Raw genomic sequence first — 8,213 nt, forward strand, 5'->3', positions numbered from 1 at the left:
AGCAGTACTCGTGATTTAAAAGAAACTTACTATGTCTTAATACTCTAAGGAGAACAGCGTAGGAACTGTTTTCGTCGAACCTGCGAATACATCCATCCTCCGAGCCTTTTTCCCAACTATGTTGGGGTCGGCTTCCAGTCTAACCGGATTCAGCTGAGTACCAGTGCTTTACAAGAAGCGACTGCCTATCTGACCTCCTCAACACAGTTACCCGGGCAACCCGATACCCTTTGCCCTGCAATAGAAAAACCTGCACCATGTTGAACCTGCGAACACAAAAACACAAAATAATATTTAGGCTTTATATTAAACAAATGGTCAGAGTAAGTACATCCATAACTATTACCGCCATTCTTTACCAAGAACACAATATTCCACTAACCTTGCGTATATTTGTAAATTGGTTTGTGGAAGTCACGTTGGCCATTTAACATCTGCCTAAATGTATTATTAAGTGGCAATTGTCATTTATTAAATGGTCACGACCAGTGGGCTGTAGCGAGGTACAGAGTACAATGGAGGAACAAATAACTACTGGAGCTGCTATAACGGAAAATCTCCTGATAATGCAGCGTGCCAATAGCTATGCGGGTGACGAGGATCGTTACTGCCTTCGCCCTTATACTTACCTAACTACCCCTTTATTGTAATACCAAAAATCATTGACAGATATCTCAAAGAATCCGAAAATCCTCGTTAGTTCACTTGTAATTGATCGTTTTGTTCGTGCCCACCTTACGCAATTGACCTAGAACAAGGCACCTGACCTACCTGCAGTATGGCACCTCCGCTCGTCTTTCCTTACTCCGTGCATCTACCATCAGCACAATACTAACTGATAATTAGGAAGTCAGACAGTGCAATTGCCCTTCGGTACCTAATTGTGCAACAACCCATACATTTGTGACGGCGTGAATGAAGCTCTGCAGAAAAATAGTGCATTGTAATTGGTACACAAACGATCTTGTTTTCAATGCTTTTATTTGTATTTGGAACCCAAAATATTAAAGTTCAATATTCGTTCAGATTTTTAGATGAACTCCAACTTAGGTTTATATTTGTTTTAGTTCCAAGACTACCTAAATAAGTTTTAGGAACACGTTAACAAGAATGTGTTAAGTCTAGGAATACCAGCTTATATATTATTAGGGTAGACTTCATCTCTTTACCATCGACATGGCCATCTATCCTAACCTATGCGGATCGGATTGCTCTAGATAGGGGTGTTTTTCCTTAACAGTGCATCCTCTGACCCGTCAGCGGATATTATTAGAGGTAGGACTATGCTATATGCCTATTAACAAATTTATGCAGGTAATGGAGATAGCATAATGTAAAACATTTTATTAACTACAAATTTAAAACGCACAGACTATTTATGCCCATGCTTATGGAATGGAGAAAAATATTGATGTTAAAATGCCAAGAACGAGTGTGTATCAAACGACGAACACTTCTATTAATATTGGAGGAAATCGCTCTGTTTATTAATTCCGATCACATTTTACAACTGGTTATTTAGCCATTGATGAGCACCTGCTAAACTATTTAACGGGCTATTGATTCCTCGAACTGAACAATAGTAGTAATATGAGAATATAATTACCAAGTATATAAGTTTATTTTATTTTCAATTAATGTAAATATATTGTGAACAAAAAAATATTACCAAGTTAGTGTAAAAAATATCTATAGGTAGTTTCTGTGTTTATGGTGTAACATTAGAAACTAATGCTTAACAACAACTGGAGTTAGTGACGGTATGCAACACGGAACAGATTGTTGGTACGAGTATTCAGATACGGTATTAAGATGCCAGAAAGTCTGACACCAGTCTTCATCATCATCATCATCATCTCAGCCATAGGACGTCCACTGCTAAACATAGGCCTCCCCCTTAGATCTCCACAGATATCTGTTGGAGGCGACCTGCATCCAGCGTTTTGCGGCGACCTTTATAAAGTCGTCTGTCCATCTTGTTGGGACCAGTCTTACCAAGGGGTATTGGGTTGCCCGCGGTTGGGTTGCGGAGATCAAATAGATAGTCACTCCTTGTACACTAGCACCAGTGCTCAGCTGCATCTGGTTAGACTGGAAGCTGTACCCAATATAGCTGAAAAGGCAAGTCAGATGACGAATATTACTGTTTTATTTTCTGTAGGTATACTTAATAGTTAGGTGTATCGGGAGTAAATTGAGTCATTTCTGGTTTCTTGACTAGGTACTGGGAATTTGTTGTGTACCTCTAAATAAGTAAACTGAGTAAAACTTTATAACAGTCACGACTGTTCTTAGATTCACGTTTGTACCTTGAACAGGAAAATACAAAATATTAATTTTAATGTACACTTAGTTCAAGAAACTGCTGATATCATGTCTAAGGGAAAATATGAGTCTTAACATCATATTTACCGACATCATCACACAACTTTAAATAAAACAAATTACTGTTAGGTATCTACTGTCATTGTCTGTCTGTCTCACAAAATAGTAAACATTATTATCCGGCAAAATGAAAGAAGGTGTAATATTCAAATCACGTGATGTAACATCCGACTCTTTATTTCAGCCAAGTTATGATAACGAGATTGGTAAATTACTAAATTGGAAATTCGCACTCTGCTTTGGATTGTTCGAAAGAGTTACCGCGGTCCTGGTACATAAAGGGCTTAAGAAGGAACATGGTGGATTTTAGTCAGTTAGAGTCTGACGCTCCCTCACGCTGCAATCACAGAGAGATCATTTGATGATTTCCCATAAAAAGGCACTCTGCTAATCCCACTAGACCTACTAATATTATCTATATTATCCCTACTAATATTATAAATGCGAAAGTAAATCTGTCTGTCTGTCTGTTACGCTTTCACGTCTAAACTCTAAACCACTGAACTGATTTTTATAAAATTTGGTACAGAGATAGAGTTGACCTTGAGAAAGAACATAGGATAGGTTTTTATCCCGGACTTTTGAAGAATTCTCTTGGAAACGCGATATTACCGAACTCTACGCGGGCGAAGCCGCGGGCGGAAGCTAGTATTATATAAAGGTCTAAATGTGAAGATTTTTAAGAATGTATTGATATATGTTTGTTATTCTATCACCCAAAAACGGCTGGACCGATTTGGTTGAAATTTGGTATGTAGATAGGTGATTCCCTAGATTAAAACATAGGCTTCTTTTTATCATGGCACCACGCGAGCGAAGCCGTGAGCGTAAGCAAGTACATCATAATTCTAGACTCTAGATTGTTTATTACTACTGCCTATAAGCTACTGTCATTGCCTGCGGGATTGGAAGCTTACGTCATGTGGCAACCGGTCGCTTGACCCATGGCGTCAGTCTTGTGCAGATTGTTAAGATCTTGTTGAGCTATTAATTAAACGTGCTGTATTTTGATGAGAACACACATTAAAATGTTTTGGTACTATAATCGTCTCGAAGGAATTACTTACGTCCTTTCTTACGTTTTTGACTATAACTGTAAAATACTACATTAACATGTTATGTTGTTTTAAAGAAAAACGATCATTTATATATCTACCTATCTATGTTTTAATATTGAATTAATAAAATATCAAATGTTGGAGAATCTGATTGCATCATGTACCTACTTAATGTCTGTCTGTTGCTACATAATGTTTATTGTGAAAGAAAATTACGCTCTTTCTTTGCGTTTGTAAACAATTCTATAAATTGTAAAATAAATAAATATAATCTAGTTAACCTACAATAGTAGTGAATCAGTTATTTACTAATATAATAAAGAGGAGACTCTACATTTTTTGTTTGTAACTACTTTGAAGGGTCCAAAACTGCTGTACCGATTTGAAACATCCTTTCACCTTTGGGAATCTCGACTATCCCAGAGTAACATAGGCTGTATTTCGCCCGGGTAGAGAAGGAAGTTACCCCTAGACGCGGGTGAAACCGCGGGAAAACAGCTAGGTAATAAGTAATAAATAGTGAGAGTTTTCACCTCGGTTTACATAAGGGAGCCACTTGGTCACATGATTTCGATGTTACAGAAGTAAGCAGTTTTTATTTGTTGACGCCATCATCATCCTCCGAGCCTTTTCCCAACTATGTTGGGGTCGGCTTCCAGTCTAGCGACTGCCTTATCTGACCTCCTCTACCCAGTTACCCGGGCAACCCAATACCCCTTGGTTAGACTGGTGTCAGACTTACTGGCTTCTGACTACCCGTAACGACTGCCAAGGATGTTCAATGACAGCCGGGACCTACAGTTCAACGTGCCATCCGAAACATAGTCATGGGTATCTAAGATATACTTAGAAAGTACATACAAACTTACAAAAGTTGTATTGGTACATGCTTGACATGGAATCGAAAACGCGCCCTCATACTCGAGCGGTTGGTTCCTTGCCCACTAGGCCACCACGACATTTGATGACGGCATACTAGAATGTAAATACCCTGACATTATTTGCGTCATATAAAAATATTTTGTAATTATTGCATACTGAAATGCAAAAAAGGTTATTACGAGTCTACTAAGTATATGCTAGCTGACCAGGAAATATATATTATATGGAACTGGGCGTAGCAAAGCATTTATGTAATTCTTTGACACATTTGTTTAATATCTAGGTATGTAAGTAGCACTTTATGGAAATAAATAAATAAAAATTGAAATTCTTTCAATCTCAGCTCTAACATTTTTTGGTATCATAAACTTAATTGGCTTTTGTTGTCCTAAAAAGTTTGATAAAATCACAGAAGACATATAGACACTGGCTGAAAGTTGCTTTCGTGTAAATAGTTATAAAAACTAACAAATTGAATTTCGAACAAAGTATCAGTACCTACTGCAACGTGGCAATGCAGCCTTATGGCCATAAACCATTTTTTAAAACGTTGACAGCGATGTGGGATTTAATAGCTCACATGATCGCTCACATATTTGTCATTTCATTCATTGTTCGCGGTTTTTAGATTGGAAATATTACTTTTTATGTTGTTCCGTAGTTGATTTCTACCAAAAAATATATTGTATTGTTTAAAGTATTTTAAACAGCTTAAAATTTTGATAGGTTTAGCCATGTTAAGGGAATCGATCACGAAAGTTTTTTTTTTATATATACGTATATAAAATATGTACATACCTATTCAAAGATCGATCTCAGAACAATTCCGAATATGTATTTTATAGAAGCATTACATATTATTTTTTACCTACTTCAAGATCCGAGAGTTCGAAAAACAAAGCTGCAGTGCAAAGGCCTTATTTGTAAGTAACAACCTGTTTGACCGGTTCGAGCAACCTACTGCCAAAGTTGCTGGGTTCGTCAACCGTTTGCATCATACAGCTGAGTCAATATCGAAACAACCGTGGATGATCACCTGTCTACATAATCATAACTAATATGGAACTTTTTTTTTTTTTAACGACGTCAATAATCATCAAATGACCCCTCCCGTGTGGGTTAGCAGCGGAGAGGGAGTGTCAGGCTCTTACTGACTAAAAACCGTCGTGTTCCGTCATAGGCCATACCAGGGCCGCGGTATCTCTTTCGAACAACCCGCAGCCCCGGCAGAACTAATATGGAACCTTCAGTTAGCTTTTGTAAAGAAAACATTACCTAAATAGGTGGATGTTAGAATAGCTTCTTATACATATCTACCTCTAATACTATGGAGAAAACATTATTTTGTTTGTTTGTACCCTCAAGGCTTCGAAACTACTGAATTCATTTCAAAAATTCTTTCAATAGGTATTGGAGAGACTCTTCCCGAATAAGATAGACTATCTTTTACCCAGTTACGGGCAGTGGTTCCCACGGGACGCAGGTAAAACCGCGGGTAAATGGCTAGTCATAACTAATATATAACCTTCATTTGGTTGTTATAAGAAAACATTGCCTAAATAGGTTGATTTGTATGTAAGTATATATTTAGAACGAGTTGAGTAGACAAACAATGAATGATACATCACCTTTGTGGTAATAAAAGATAATACACTAATCTTGCTGGTTATTTTTAAAACAACAGAAAACAGTGAAATTATGCTTGATTTTTCTAGATTGGAAGATAGTTAACCTAATTATTTTTTGTAGCACATGATTCAATAGATAATGATGATGATTAAAACTTGTGAGCGAAAATGGTACCATTCTTGGTATGCACAGCTTATGAAGAAATAAATACTTATGTAAAGCAAGGCTCAACACATGATCTTTATTATACCATAAAAACAAAAGTGAAATATTCAATAATATATTAGTTTTTATAAACGCCATCACTAAATCACTAGTTTCACAATACCATCTCTATGCAGACGACTTGCAACTTTATCAGCATTTTAGACTTGAAGAGCTTCCGAGAGCGATTGATGCCATCAATAATGATCTTGGAAACATAAGTCGATGGGCAAAGGATTTCGGTCTTTTAGTGAATCCTGCCAAGTCACAAGCTCTCATTATTGGTGGCAGATACTTCCTTAATAAACTGCCTTCTCCACCACCGGTCTCATATGATAGCGTTGCCATCCCATACTCCTCAAAAGTCAAGAACTTGGGGATACTTATGGATTGTCATTTGTCCTGGGGTTCACACGTTGCAGAAGTAAGCAGGAGGGTTTTTTGCTCGTTTCAGTCACTCAAACGTCTCCAGAAGTTCCTGCCTTTTCCGACAAAAATTACTCTCGCTCAGTCGCTTCTTCTCCCTCTTTTAGATTATGCTGATGTCTCGTTTCTTGATGCGACTGAGGAACTTCTTGACAAACTCGAGCGCCTGCAGAATCTGTGCATCCGCTTCATTTTTGGTCTCCGGAAATATGACCATGTGTCAGAATTTCGGAGCCAGCTGAAGTGGCTGCCAATTCGGCGGCGTCGAGATGCTCATATTCTATCTTTTCTCTTCTCTCTTCTTCACAATCCCAACGCTCCAAGTTATCTTAGGGAACGCTTTGAGTTCCTTGTTCCTAGAGGCAAACCCTGTCGCTCTTCTGTATCTCTTCTTCTCCGTGTCCCTCCTCATACTTCGAGCCGTTATGATGGATCCTTTACTGTTCGCGCTGTGAGGCTTTGGAACGCTCTGCCTCACAGTATACGTGAGAGCACATCGTTAGATATCTTCAAGAGACGAACTAAGGAACATTTCCTATCAGCATGACCCTATTTGTATGTATGTATTTATTTATTTATTTATTATATCTTATGTATTATATATATGTATGTATTTTATGTTATGTAATTTTTATCTTTGTTTAGTTTAATGTTGTGCACTTGTAACTTACTCTTCCATATCGCATCTCTCTATCGCTCTAAGGTTTGCTGTCAGAGAACCCAACTCTGGGTTAAGCTCGCCTTTGTACATAACTTTTCTGTATTGTGTGTGTATTAAAATATGTGTGTGTACAATAAAGAATAATAATAATAATAATAATAGGAGACTCTCTGAGTCCCCTATGGTTCTGCCTCGCTCTTAACCCCTTATCTAACCGACTCCACAACTGTAAAGCCGGATATAGCCTTAAATACACAACAACAGACGAAACCACTATCTCACATCTGATATATATGGATGACATTAAATTATACACCAAAACAGAAAAGGAAATGAAACAGTTAATAGACACTACGACAGAGTTCAGTAAAGATATCAATATGGAGTTCGGGCTAGATAAATGCAAAACACTACACATAATCAGAGGAAAAATAAAACCAGGTGACTACACGATTAACACTACAGACACAATTACAGCTATGGAACCTACAGACTTATACAAATATTTAGGATACAAACAACTAAAAGGGATTGATCACACAGCTATTAAGAACACCTTAAGCACAGAATATAAGCGGAGAGTAACCGCGGTATGTAAAACACAACTCACTGGAAAACACCTCATCAAAGCACTCAACACATACGCGATACCAATATTAACTTACTCATTTGGCATAATTAAATGGTCTAAAACTGATATTCAACAGCTAGAAAGAACCACACGCACCACGCTCACTAAACATAACAATCTTCACCCTAAATCCGCAGTAGAAAGGCTTACCATCAAACGCCAAAATGGAGGGAGAGGCCTCATAGACATTCACAATCTTTGGCAAAAACAGATTAATAGACTCAGAACATTCTTCCACACAAAATCACACACTAGTCACATTCACAAAGCCGTAGCTGTAAACGATCATAACTACACTCCACTTAACCTACACGAACAAACAGACACACAACACAAC

Source organism: Helicoverpa zea, chromosome 31 (assembly GCF_022581195.2).
Source record: "Helicoverpa zea isolate HzStark_Cry1AcR chromosome 31, ilHelZeax1.1, whole genome shotgun sequence".
In the NCBI taxonomy this organism is placed as follows: Eukaryota; Metazoa; Arthropoda; class Insecta; order Lepidoptera; family Noctuidae; genus Helicoverpa; species Helicoverpa zea.